Genomic DNA, 15,814 nt, shown 5'->3' with positions numbered 1-15,814 from the left:
TGATTCTAGGAGGTGACTGAACACAGGCTTGAAATAAGCCACATTATTTTTAGAAAAGTGAGTATTTATTCACTGTCACCATGCTTTTTAACGGCGGCCGTACTCCATAGGAGTTGATTTATATGAAAGAAATGTTGAGCCATAGTATGGAGACTATATCACATTTGTATATTGATATCAGTAATTGCCATTGATACGAGGCAGGCTGTATTGTATTATACTCGTATACGGCGTCCTACATGTTTATGAACAACATTTCTGAAGACACTTGCCTTTAAAGTTGTTAATAATTGTCTTAAACGTGTTAGTGGTAGCGCTGATATTACCAGCAACTATTTTTTATTAAAGTGCGATTGCAGAAAAGCGATATATTTTTTGTATTAGTGGAGTATGGTCAATTAAAGAAAAAAAAACTATCCTAATTTTGGTTATGATATGACATGATACACGATACAATTGTATTTAAAAATATAATCAGTGAGACTGTTTGTAATGGAAAAACTGGTTATGCCCAAACATTTGACTGATAACAAGTTCGTTCAGTATGGAGATATTTAAAAATATCAATGTTATATTACAATGAGATTAATGCAAGTATCGATGTTTACTTCTATATTATGCTCTACATAGAATGTGAAATATTGCAATACTTAACGAAATATAATTTGGGAGCCGAAGTGTTGCAACAATGGTCAAGGTTAAATATTGAACTGCTTCAGTCACTGGATTCGTCAGAAATCCTAATTTTAAAGGTCACGACTAGCGAAGTTAAAACTTAAACTCCCAATATTCAAATTAATATTGCATTATATGTGAAAGCATTTTATTTTCAAATTTATAAACTAAATTCCATAATTGATTATGAAGTTATACAACCATCTTACGTTCAAATATTTGATTGTTGCTACTGTTGTACACCCTCTATTACAATTGAAGTCTGTTTGTTTATTACGCACTGGAGTAGAAATGCCGTCAACGAATATGGCAGCCATTTAAAGACCGGGCTCCGTCAGTTTGCCCCGAAATCTAAGTGAATAGTCAATTAGCATGCATTTTCTAGTAGCGATTGAAATGATTAAATGATTGGTTCCGACATTACAATTGTTTTGATTCTATGTATTTTATGGGTTTGTATTTGATGATTCAAAATGTACATGTTCACTGTGACGTTCCTCAAGTTTTATATGTACTTTTGTACTGTAGTTTACCTGGATGGTATAGACAACACAATAAACTTCGTGAAGACTACGAAATTACCGCTATTATCATTCTGAGTAACGAATTGAGGGTAGCGCCCGTAACATTGATAGTAATGTGAAGTCACATATTTAGTGTAGTTTGTCAGATCAATTCATCATACATTACATGGCCGCGTTAAGTGATTTCATTCAACAATGACCTGCCTTAATTTGGAAAATGATTAGAATATATCACTGGCCTGTGGCGCCATAAGTGTCAGTAATATGTTTTACCCCTGACGGGAGTCATATATAATCTTGATGAGCTGAGGTATCAAATCACCTCATATTTAAAAAACTTGATCTATTACCAAATGGGCAACTCTACTCACTTAATAAGGTGAACATTCGTCTTGTATTGATAACCGACATATTCCTCCTTCTCACAATGACTTGCGATAACCAACCAAAGAACATCATGAATGCCCAAACACAGAATGCCGTCAAGGAAGACAACATTCCATTCTAATGGCAAAATATAAATAATAAAATGTGAATAAATATAAACACAATATTTACCTGAAATATTTATGATATAACACAGCTTGCTAACATGAATCAATCAACTAGCTTACTAGCCAACTGACCGAACGAGCGAACCAATCAATCAATCAATCACTGAAACATATATTCAATCAATAAGATATATATAGAATCAGTGTTATATATGATGATGTAATTGATAAACAGTCCTACTGTATTTATGTCAACACCGTACATTGTATGTAAGATGGTTGGCAGAGATAGAAGCAACAATATCAAGTAACAGTTTTGACAAAACTTAGCGACGGCTTGTCCCCACACTTGCTTTGATGTCAATATAGATTTCCACGGAATATTTCGTTGCTGAAATAAATCGAAATGTCACCAATGAAATATGTAAATCAATAATTTGTCTAATCGTACAAAGCAATTTTAACCAATTGATATTATCTTTTACCTGTTTCATACATGTTATGGCATTTGATTGTTTAATGTATCGTCTTTCAGTTTCTGAGATTCGAGGGTGGTCATCGGGTGACTCAAACACCAACCACAACCACATAAAACTTAGTAGCAGACTTGCACACCCTGCGAGTTTTGAAAAACACACAGTTATTTCGTTTACCAGGGACATGCGTATATAGTCTTTGAGAGTTAGGTTCAAATTAATATATAATGTTATTGTAGCCATTATTCCGTTAAAGCACTCATATATATTTCGAATAATTGAATATGTTCTTCATATTCGACATGTTTCCTATCCACACATGTATTAACATTATGTTTATCGTTTATATGTATGTGCTCAATGTTATGTATGTGCTTGTAGTTTGCCTGTACTATATCAACAGTAATAATATTGAAATAGTCACATGTACAACAAAGGGAATCAAGAAAATTATATTTACCGAATAAGTAAAAACTACATTCCCAGCCAACTGTGGCGCTCAGTAAACCAGAAATCCAAAACGACAATACACTTCCCATATGACTACCTAGTTGTCGAATGAAATTGAGTTTATTGCTTATCTAATAACTTAGGAAAACAATCAGAAATGATAAAGTCCTATGAAGCAGTACATACAGAAATAAAGAATGACACATTGCCCATTACTGCATGATAACAGGTAATGACCTCACCTGTATCTCGGTTATGTTTGGGTCGATCATGTTCAAACTTCAAACATAGGTTTTGCACATCTTTATACATATGCAGGTTTATTAATTTTCAAGATGACTGAATAGCGGCCATTTTATTATCAACAAATCATCAAATACAAATATTTCTGTCACTTCGAACCAGATATCGTATTTCGTTCAATTTTTCCAATGTACATTGAACTACAAAGAATTTCGATGTATGTCATTTTGTTAAGTTAAAATAGCCAAATGAAGGCCATTTTTCAAATGAATGCTATTCGCGACCCCCTTCAAGCTTCCTATATTGACCATATATGATACAGATCTAATTGTGGTCGTTTCATGATCCAATACAAAATTGAGTTTTTGATATTTTGTTGAAAACATCCAAATCAAGTGAACGTTTCTGCTTTTTCAGAAACTTAGGAGCTGCCGATCTTGTAAAGACATATTTCATTTACACTTAGGAAATATTTGTGCATTGCAGGTCCATAAAGCGTAACACACTGTTTTGCAGATCGGTTTCAAAATATCCAACTAGAAAGATGCTTTGAGACTATTAACCGACCTTCATTTTCTTTAGTGCTAAAAATCACCAGAATCAAATACTGCTGCCATTCCGGAAATAGATTTCAGTCGTGCGTGAACAAATTTTGTCTAAACTTCATTGAGAGTATCGGTAATTTGGGCATATCATATTATATAGTTTTTATTCATGTTGGTTTTTGTGGTCGAATGGTGGCCATTTATATTTAACGAAAGTTGATCCAGAAACCTGTCTTCTTTATCATGGGACATATTTACACATGTTGTCCTATATGTACATACATTGGAAACAAAAGGCAACTGCGTCATATCTTGTCTCCATTCGATTCAAATAGCCCAGAAATTGCAAATACATTGCATGCTGTGAATAAATACCTCGTTATGTTTTCGATATGTCATGAAAATATGTGTGTAAATAAAAACATTGTAGTTCTGTTTGACTGTATTATATGAATAAATCATTGATGATTTCACCCCTCGCCGAAAGCAGTAAGTCGTTTACAAAAATATAACGTTTTCTATTCTAGAACAATTTTCCAAGGTAGCACTGTTATTAAGTAAAATTATGTGAGTTTACTGAAAACAATGAATATACCAAATCTTAAAACATGTAATGAATCACACTATACCTGATGTCGCAAACGACAAAAGTTTACTCCTTTCTTCTGCAGGTGACCAGCTTTCCCACATAGAGTAAATAACTAAATTCGTGAACTGTAATATCAAGTACGCCATTATGAATAATATGAGAAACGTGATTTACGTGACCGAGCCATGTTACGGTTCTTGACATAATTTCACATAACTATGAAAAGATCAAATTCATTCAAACTTGAGAACTGCTCAGCAGCCCGTTATTAGAATTGTTCAATTTTTTTTGGTAAACATAAATATTTAAAAAACATGTTCTGGTGATATTTAAACGAAAAAAAAAAATGATACAAAATCGTTGTGACAGTGTTATATCATTTTCTGTTTAACATTTAACAAACAACAAGTGTATACGTTTCAATATTTTCACTGTACTCATTTGAGCCTTTAAAAAGGGATTTATTTACGTCACGTTACCACATAGGGTTTGTATCTAACGTAACAATGATTTTAGTTATTGTCTTTTTATCATTTGTTCGGAATTATGATAAATATCGTCTTGGGGCATCTCGTTTGTTGTAAATTTATGACTAGAGATCGATAATATAACCGTGAGATATGAGTTACAAGATGACCACATACCTGTAAAACACCAAGCATAAACTGGACTGCAAAGCACGCGCCGAATCCCAACCCTGCAGATGCCGGCGTCAGCATCGAGAGTAATCCAGAGATCAGCAGACTTATGAAGTTTATATAATACGGCCCTGTTATTCTCGTCAGCGATAAATATATAAATTGTGAACAAATGTGACCATATAAGTATGCAGAAAGAACGAGACCTTGTTGATAACTACTCCAATCAAATTCATCACCCTACAATTCAAAAGTAAACAAATCGTTGTACAATGAACACCAACTAACAATACTGTCACAAACATGTTGTATTTGGTGGACAAGATGTATTCTCAATGTGCGTGTGTCGTGTATCTTAGCTAACATCATATCACATGCATATAACTGGCTTGATGGTCTTACCTTTTGTTTTAAAATCTCTACTGTATTGTCATGAGTATTGCTATCAATATTGCACTGCATTCGTGTATCATTCACTGATTGTTCATTGGTAGTTGTTTTCACCATAGCAACTATGGTAATACTTAGGTTATATCTCAGTGCTCCTGTGTTTAATGACGAAAGGAATAAAAGCAGGCACAACACATGACGTGCTTCGAGCAGATCAGTAATCTGTGAATAAATAGTGAGTGAGTGAGTGTGTGAGTGAGTGTGTGAGTGAGTGTGTAAGATAGTGAGTGAGTGAGTGAGTGAGTGAGTGAGTGAGTGAGTGAGTGAGTGAGTGAGAGAGTGGGTTAGAGAGTGAGTGAGTGAATGAATGAATGAGTGACCAAATGACAAGCGACATGCGACAAGCCAAATTGTATGTTGTTATGTTGGTTATTTTACCTTCATATGTAATTTTCTGCTATGGTACGAATAGCCTCATCACGGATGCAAACCAAATAATTCCCCACACATTGTAGAGGAAATAATGCTGCATTCTGCTAGCTATTTTAGGCTTATTTTTATCGATGGGTAGAACTGTCTGAAGTTGATTAGTTAGAGTTTTGAAGGAGTTAAGGACTTATTGATGACAGATCAGGTGAGGAGCGAGAAACGAGTTGTCTATTATTATATATGAAAAATCACTAAAGTCAGTCTCTGCCTCAAACCCTGCAAATAGTAGTGTGCCTGGAATCATGTGCAGAAACGGTATGCATTGCCGTGTGATAACTGTCATAAAGTTGATTGACAGGTCATACTTGTTTACAACTCTATCTGAAAGGACAATTGGAATCTGCCAGGTGTGCGTGTGATTTACATAACAAAGTAAGTTTACTGTCTACTGACTTGCCTAGGTGTGACAGCTGCTAGCAAGACAACATTCTGATTTACTCATGTGGAAACCCAGGTGATTTACCTGAATCTGGGCCATTCATTCATTTATGCATATACATTGACTGCTCTGAGGACAGTTGGGGTCCACCATTTCAACTTATTACCATGTGTGCTGCTGCTGCAATATTGCAAGACAAGTGATATAGGCTTCGGCCATCATTCTGTAGACTGGTATGAACTGCTCTGCGATCTCCTGCTTTCAGCGGTGCCCTCCAGAATAACAGCGTTTCTCTGAAAGCAAGACTCCTGTATTTCTTCGTCGTTGTGTTGCAGAAGCCATCGGCTTTCATTAATTTCCACATCCTGGAACTTTGTGAGTTATCACCAATGCACACTTCATTAGACACTACCCTATTTCAGAGAATTTATTCATTGTATTATTCACTGCATTATTCTTGTATTTATTTTAAGAGGTTTAACTTGATATTTTAGTGTATGTGTATCTCATTTCCAGTACTATTGTCTTGTCTACCCCATTCTGGCAGTGAAAGAATCCCCTGTCCAGTTTGAGTTCTGTGGTTGCCCTTTCAATAGCAATAAGCAGGCCTTACACTGAGACATTCTGTCTTCTCTGTTTTAAAAAAAAACATACAATTGTTCGCATAATTTAGCAAACACATTGAACGAACAACTTTTATATAATAATTGAATGTTGTATTTCTCTACGAATTATTTTCAAAATTCATCTGTTCAAAGTACTGAGATAAAAGTATCCAAATACCTCTTGCCGTTCAAATAAACGGTTTATATTCGAAGATAATTTGCAATTGGAAACTTTGAATTTTACTGTGATTTTCGAGGATTTTGTAATCAATATATATATAAGCAGAGGGAATTGTGCAAAGATGACCCGAAGACATGGGGAGATTTGGTACATCGCCAACCCGACTTTTAAATCATAACAAATGGTAATTATAGACGTCGAAGATACTAGAGACAGGAAATACAAATTGATCAATTCGGTAAGGGCTCATTAAGACTTGTTCCTATCCCTAATACTACCCTAACGTCCTGAATTATATACAGATGATCCTGCAAAACATGTGACCACAAGGAATTTGATATTTCATCAGGGAATGAATAGAAACAATATGATTGCAGTTTGTAGATTTGAAATTGTGTACTTTGTCTCTAAAAAAAGTTCATGGACTGTTTACTGTCGTTGGAGATGTGACTTTGATCTTGAATGGTGAACGGAGAAACATCAGATGAATGATATTGGTGTCCACTGAGATCATAACAGTGTTATTAACAGTTTGTGCCGCTAGTGTTAATTCCTGTACAAATTCAGCTTCATGCAAAAAATCAACCAGAAACGTTTTGCATCTGTCTTGTTATTAACAAAGTGTTTTTAACGACTAGTACCATCATTATTTAGAAAAAATGCTCGATGAATAATGCTCCTAATGCGTACCCTGACTTTGTCATGCGTTATATATAGAACGTTGTCAGCATCCTTTATCCAGCGGTGCCCTCCAGAATAACAGCGTTCCTTTACAAGCAAGACTCCTGTATTTTCTTCGTTGTGGTGTTGCAAAAGCCATTGCCTGTCATCCATTTCTACATCCTGGAACTGTTAGTTAACATCAATGCACACTTCTTTAGGCAATCCCCTATTTTAATTACTTTATTCATTGTATTTTTCTGTGCTTTATTTCTTGTAATTATTTTGAGAGTTATTAAAGCCAGGTGCTTTAACTTGATATTTTAGTGTATGTGTATTTAATATCCAGTACTGTTGTATTGACTACCGCATGCTAGCAGTGAAATAACCCCCTGTCCAGTGTAAGTTATGTGGGTGCCTGCTCATTAGCAATAAGCAGGCCTTACAATGTGACAAACGTGTAAAAAAGAGTGTTAATTAAAGTCACATTTGAAGGTGATCAAAATCAATGTCAATATTTGATTTATAGCACTTACTGACAGTATTTTGAATATATAAAGAAATATATTATTTGTTGTGGTAATACGATTTTGAAGTCTATATGTAAATTCATACGTGATCCGATTATGTACCGAACGATTGTTTATAATCTTTTTTTTTTATAATTGCTTTTAAAAAATGCCTGTACAATGGTCTTTGGCGGGTATCCTGGAAGCAAAACAACGTAGTCAAAGTCAATGTACATGCATATTCATCACATATTTTAATGTATCATGTACTTACCACATTACTACTGCAGTGTCTTGGTGATTTCATTCTGTTCGATATCTTGAATGCTAAATGCTATGAAGATACAGATATGTTTAAAATCACTCCAGGACAGCAGCTTTGGGGTGTAAATTAAATGGTATCTAGTAATCAAATACACATTCACTAGGCTCAATATTCTAACTTGTATTAATCAAAACTTTATCACAAAGCTGGGAATCCTTAGGTGGAACAGGCGTGCATAACGTATATCACAATCATTCTCAAACTTATTGTACCTAGTTCACACTAACATGAGAAATATGTATAGAAATTGCATGCATTGAGGCCGCTGATTAGTAGAAAAACGCCATTGTCCATTCTATGACAAAGCGGCGATGTCTACATAAACTATTGTGTGATGATTCACGTGGCTAATTTTCCCTGCAAGTGTTGTGTGCCTACGTGCAACTGTAGGGCTGGTATTCGTCGCAAGACAACCATGCTAAACTGCCTTGTTACTAGTCGACGTCTACGATAATTACAATGGGTGAGTCGTTGAAAGACTGAAGAACACCCAGAGTTGACATAGCACAAACAAACAAACAAACAAATAAATAAATAAATAAATAAATAAATAAATAAATAAATAAATAAATAAATAAATAAATAAATAAATAAATAAATAAATAAATCCTATTAGGGGTGGAGGGTTTATTGTAACGAAGTTCTCTATAATTAAATATACCATTATTGCGACCGCTATTTAGTAAATTAGTTGTCAGCCATCATAGATCTTTTGTCATTGTTATGTCGTGGTTCGAATGCCCCAGTTTGCTATGGATATTTGTAAATGTATTTACGCATTCATTTTTCATGTGACAGAACTTTTTATTCTTACTTAAGTTAGGGAGGTGTTTTTGATATTTACGTAAGGGCCAATGACCCGGAGTTAATGTTTCACGAAGATTTCAGGAAAATATTAGACTACTCACTCACTCACTACCGGAAACTAAAATTATTATTGTTCAATCAACGCGGATAACATTCAACTACAACTACAACTACAACGTCAAAGATAAAGTACAGACAAATCCCATTGTTCAGCCATGTCGTCCAGAAAGAGAACAGTCAAGAAAGAATACGAACATTGTAAAGTAAGAGTTCCACATTGTTATTTTGAGATGTCACATTTAATGTTTATTGTAGACAAGAATTTCATTGTGATTGGACAAATATTATGTTTGAATTATAATATAAGTATGTTTAATACATTTGCTTCTTTGTTGCGTAAACCATCTAGGATGAAAGTACGGTTTTCAGTATTTATACTTTTTGACACAAATATATAGCAAAATAAAACCAATTCAAATGTGCTAATTTGTCTCATTCTGAGTACTTGCAGACATTATTCGATGTTTCAGATCTTGAATGACTGAATGTGATGGAATTATAATTTGATTCAGCGAATATTTGTGGGCCATACATGATTAAATTAATATTAAACATATGCCCGCCAACGTCGCCATATAATGTTTGTTCAAGACATACATTCCTATCGACATTTTCTGAGTACGCTTACATTTACTGCGCACATAATTGTACAGTCATATGCAGCCAATATTTATCTTATCGTTCAAACTGAAATAGCAATTGAGGTAAGGTTGAAACAATTTAACCCGACCACAGAAATCTAAGTTGTATTTAGAACAGTCTGTATTGTTACAAAAATACATACATTTCACTTTACACATTCTTCATTTTCTCTGTATCTTATTAAAATTTATACACCTACCTCAGTTTTGTTTCCAATGTCTGCACACAGAAACGAAACTGTCTTGATGACCTTCACGCGATGCATTATACTGTAAAGATTAAAATGGGCAATACGATTCGACTTTCTATAAATAACAGTAATACATTTAAAAATATACCACGTGAAGGAAATATCACTGGCTGGGACAATGATATGGTGGCCGACAATAACATATGATGAACCCTAAAGTGCAAAATAAAAGTTAATATATTCAAATCTTTTAAAAAATGATATACCTACCTAGATATATATTGTCGTCCGAAGCGTGATATGCTACAAATACCACATGAAGTAAATATAATTGTATTGGGATTTTGATGGTCGACAATAACATTCATGACAATAATAAAATTACTATTTGTTTTATTTACCAAACAACATATATCATTGATTGCCTTGGTAGTTTGTAATTTGTTAGCTTTGAACGTTTCCAAGTAAGATACAAACAGTCCATTCAGTACAGTTTGAATGACATACTTGTATAAACCTAGAGTTTGGACTGCAACAACTTCCAGATTAAAATAAAACTGATGTTCATTTTGCATTGCTGAAACACACAATTTATGCAAACATGTATATAATAACAACCTGCACCCTTTCCAATGTAAAATTAATGACATGTTAAAACGCGTAACCATAAACATAAGCTGAAAGAATTATGTGCTATTGATTACTGCTCTACAATAAAAGTCAAACAAAAAACTAGCAACATCGTTAAATTCACTTAAATTACCCAAACAAGGTTATTTGACTTTTACTAAGCATGTGGAATTTAGTGACCCTGATTATATAACCAGCAGGTTAAACCATGTTGAGAGTTGAGACATAAGTTAATTGCATCATCTCATGGCATGAAAAAAATATCTTGACAAATGAATATTATACAAATAATTAACGATGTTCTATCATGCCAAATTCTCGCAAATAAGATAAGCGTACAATATGACCAAGGAATGGAAAGATATAGCAAGTCTGGTATTAAATCTACTCATTCTAAGTTTAGAAGCATCAGAATAAAACCGAACAATTCATTTTGAAAATCACGGTCACGTTAACGAAAATGCCGCACCTAATAGACTATAGTTGAGCTATTTGAGTTTATTTTGTTTATGTTTATAACGCCAAGTATTTGAGTACTAGCCAATGTTGAGTTTAGTACAGATGACGCTTTCTAGGTTTTTCATTTTATGACTTGATGCTACTGAAGTGAGCCCGGGTATAGATATATGAAATATATCATACATATATGGATCATATTGACAACTTGTGATTCGATTGATGATATTTTAACACGTCTACAGTTAAAATTCCTATCAGATATCCAATAGGTGAGACCATAGTGAAACAATTAAGAGTTCAAAAAAACTGCCTAAAGTATCATATACCATAAGTGACTCTGGTGAACGTTTCCTGCAAGTTAGTCGTATGTAGTTCATTTTAAACAATTGCCCATAACATCCTCTGTTGGAAGTATAGATAGATGCTGTGGGTCACATTCAAGAAATTGCTATTGCTAACAACTCTGAAACTAAGAATATAATAAAAAATCAACTAAACAAGCATCCTATACGTTAAATATTCTTGAAAAATCCCAAAATTTCCAAAAGATCGTTGCTGAACATATATGACCAATCCAGATAATCGTATCTGACTCGGCTTCTTTTTCTAAATTACTTTAAAGCGTTGGAGTCGTTCATTTTACCAGATATATTCAATTTTATTGGTTTATTTGTTGTGATCTCTTATAGGAGTCGGCTACGTACACATGCTTCAAAGATCCTTGTACGGGTGAATATCTATAGTTTTCTATCTGTTAATACATGTTTGAGTTAATGTGATAATGTGTTCTAAATATCACAACTTACAGACACTTTTAATAATAATAATAATATTGTTTATTTCCAAAGTAACATAGGGCGCCGGCCCTAAGTACAATCAAAGATACATCATTAGTATATGTGGTCACAGGTTACATCGTAAAGATTAAAAAAGATTAAATACAATACAGTCAAATATCATTAAGAATTGCTTCCTCTAACAACGTTTCTCTATTACAAAATAAATAAATATTAAATACAATACAGTTAAATATCATTACGAATTAACAACGTTTCTCTATTACGAAACAAATAAAATAAATATTTAGCACAATTTCTAACAGTTTGTGGATTTTTGTTGGTCATTAGGTTAATGAACTGGTGTTGTAGGCGAGGCTGCTTAGTGTATACGTTTGGAATATAGCGCTGCCTCAGCTCGTCGTAGCCGGGACAGAGAAGTAAAAAGTGAAACTCATCTTCAATCCCACTACGACAAACTGGGCAAATCCTGTTTGATCTAGGCATGTTTACGTGGCGTCCCTTTTCAATCATCAGACTGTGTGATAATGTTCTGAATTTTAACATAGCAAGTCGAAAAGCTGTTTTCATTTCAATTACAAGACACGATTCTAGTTCCAGCTTAAGTTTATATAGTTTATATGAAGTTAATCTTTCAAATGGACCTACAACACAACACCATTTTTGGAGATCGATGTCAAAACACCGCTGACGAAACAAGCCAAGAAACACATTTTCATCGCCCGCACCCTGGTTGTACCACAGCTCCCCCAAATCCGTAACTAAATAGTATTTCTTTTAATGATGCATATTTTGTTCGAGTCAGCTAATGTGCATTGAAAATTGTAACATTGATAAACGTAACGGTTGATTCATTTTAAGTATTTTCAGCCAACATTTCACCATTCTAACTAAACGAACAGAATACATTGTCGGACGACCAAGTTCCCCTCTTACTGTTGCGTGAATAAATGGTGTATTAGCAATGTGAAGCAAAATTTACAAAATTTGATGTGTACATTTTCAACAGCTGGAGACTCACAATGACCCCAAATCTCGCTGTCATATTGCATTATTGGAAACATTTTTGTATCAACTATTTTAAAACATAGATAATTAGGCACTGGTCCAATTTTACATATAATAACCATTAGTGTATGGAGCGCTTTTGTAGCCCGATCTGCTAGATGTTGTTGGCATATTGACCAAGAACCACGTAGTGAGAGTTTTATACCTAAATAAACGTAATACTGCACTACTTCAATTTCCCATCGTATCGCCACTGTTCGTATCTTCGTAACGGTCCTTCATTTCTAAAAAAAATGAACTATTACATTGGTTTTGGTTAAATTAACAAAATATGATTTCAACTTATTAAGTAATTTTTGCAGTGCAATTACATTGTAAGACATCAAAACTAAATCACCCGCAAAAAGAAGATAAAATAACTTAATTAAACCTACAGAACAACCAACACTATCACCTAAGAGCTCGTCTGACTGAAGTTCTACGTGAAGGTCATTTATGACAAAAGAGAACAAAAAAGGTGACAAAATACAACCTTGACACACTCCAACAGGACAGTTAAAGAAGCCTGTCAGACCATTGCTTGTCAAGACACATAATTTTACTTGTAAATACATAGAGTTAAGAATGGAATATATTTTACCTCTAATACGTGCTTTACAAGTTTGAAAAATAAAGCTACCCGATTGACTCTTTCGAATGCTTTTTCGAAGTCAATAAAAGCACAATAGAAACGTCCCCGTTTAGTTGCAGGATATGTTTGTACCAATGTGTGAATAATGATTACGTCATCCATGGTGCTATAGCCTGCCCTGAAACCCGCTTGTTCTTCTCTAGTAAATTCAGTAATTTCATCCCATTTACCTGGCCTATTGTATAAAACTCTTTTGAAAATTTTACTTAATATCGGCAGTAATGTGATACCCCGATAATTGCCAGCCTTATTCTTGCAACCATTTTTATGTAATACCCTCACACCATTGCTTAGGGAAAATGTTAGTATCGAAAATACTGTTAATGATGCCATGTAATAATTGAATTAACTGAGGAGAACACAATTTGTAAAATTCAAGCGGCATGCCATCACTGCAAATTAATATAACTCCAAAAGTATTCCTATGTATTCAAAAGTGTCCCTTACTAGTTTTAATGTAATAAATTTGCCTTAAATTGTGATAGAAAAAATAAAATGACTTCAAAAGTGTCCCCATGTATTCAAAAATGTTCCTTAATAGTTTTAGTTTAATAATTTTGCCTGCATGGCACTTTATTTTTTTTTTAATTTGTGAATGGAAGGAATTAATATAACTTCAAAAATGTCCCCATGTTTTCTTAAGTGTCCTTCAATAGTTAATTCAATAATTTGCCTTTATTTCACCATTAGTTGTTTGTGAACAGAACAAATAAGTATGATTTTAAATGTGTTTCCATGTCTTCAAAACTATCTCTTAATATTTTTAGTTTAAAGGAAACATCAATCCTAAAAACATGATGAGCTCCAAAGAAAAAGCTCCACAAATGTAGGAGAATGCATTTTACAGTTTTTTAATATCACTTTTCATTCTCTAGATATTCAACTTTTCATCAGTATTATGTACTCGGCCATCTTGATTTTCAAGCAAAGGATTATGGGTAAAGTAAGCCGGTAACATTTATACAATTAAAAATCAGTTTGCATTGTTGACTATAGTTGTTTACAGTGTTCTAATCATTATGATTTACTTATTCTTTGCTTCCATTCTAGATAATTATGCTCAGTGTTTGGTGTAAAGTTGAAGCGATGACTGAATAAACGAACCTTAGCTGGCGAAGATGCATCAGAAAGGTTACACATTTGTTGGAAATGAAAAATATTCAATGTAATGACAAAAATTGTAAAATGCTGTGGAATCTTTTTTGGAAGTAAAAAAATATACTAGTAATTTTCTATTAATATTTTAGTGGGCAAAATATAATGTACAGGTTGATTACACGTAGTGTTTTGCTATGCTACACTGAAAAGTATGAATTGTAAGCAACCGACATTGGCTGTTACTTACGCGAGATTTGAACGGGATTTACATAGGCCTTGGGTCAGATCCTTGTTGGCTTTCGCAATTGCCAAATCTTCTTGTTTGTTTTTTGATGTCTTTTTTTATTACCCAGAAATTTGACCTCAAAGTTGGGGTAACTTTTCACCAGTAACGGCTTTGTAAACTCTTCTGTGATATCTTTGGCTCGGCTGATTTGGTTCATACTTGACAGGCAGGTCATACTGACACTAATTGGGAAAAATATCCTGGCTCATCACTGGCAAGGCATCATCCAAAAACTGATTGTTGAATACTTTCGCCCCAAATGTATTACCTTCTATCAGTTCTGTAATAGCAATTACTTTATTTTGGCTAAGTTGCGCACCGACCAGGAATCACCGGCGTCGCCATTGTTACAATGTGTCAACGTAATCCCAGCGCAACTTTGAACTTTGAGAGAACTGAAAATGCTGCACTCAATCAAAGAAATTAGAAAATACAATCGTCATAAATAATAATCACAACAGCAAAATACGTACAGTGAAGTGACAGTGAATAAAGTGAAGTGACTTCTGAAGACTGAATGCTTTTTGCAAACTTCGTATACGGGTTCCGGTGTCATGGTAATAGCCGAAAGCATGTTTTTTTGATCGGAGCGGATCGCCAACCAGCCTACCGGCTTGTTAAATTAGTCAGTCACTAAATCTTAACCATCTCTAAACGAAACTTTAATATGTTATGGATATTAAATTATGAATTTTATTAATTTTGTTGTTTTAAAATTTGAAAGGTTGCAAAACAATGTTGTTTGCTATATACGACCTGTACATATTGTATTATAACCTATATCTATCTACTCGGTGTTTAGTGTCTGCTAGCATTGCTGTAATTTCTCCGCGGTGGCTTACTACATCATCACATGGGGTACACACCGAGTATAACCCCATACCTTACTGCATTTCCGCACTTTTGAAGTCAAGGACACTTTTGAAGTCAGAACGTGCACACATTGGCCAAAACACGCACGTTTCCTACATAAT

Source organism: Saccoglossus kowalevskii, chromosome 4, assembly GCF_978046115.1.
Source record: "Saccoglossus kowalevskii chromosome 4, keSacKowa6.1, whole genome shotgun sequence".
NCBI classification, from domain to species: domain Eukaryota; kingdom Metazoa; phylum Hemichordata; class Enteropneusta; family Harrimaniidae; genus Saccoglossus; species Saccoglossus kowalevskii.
The sequence above is the reverse complement of the archived record's forward strand: the minus strand, read 5'-3'. Positions refer to the sequence as shown.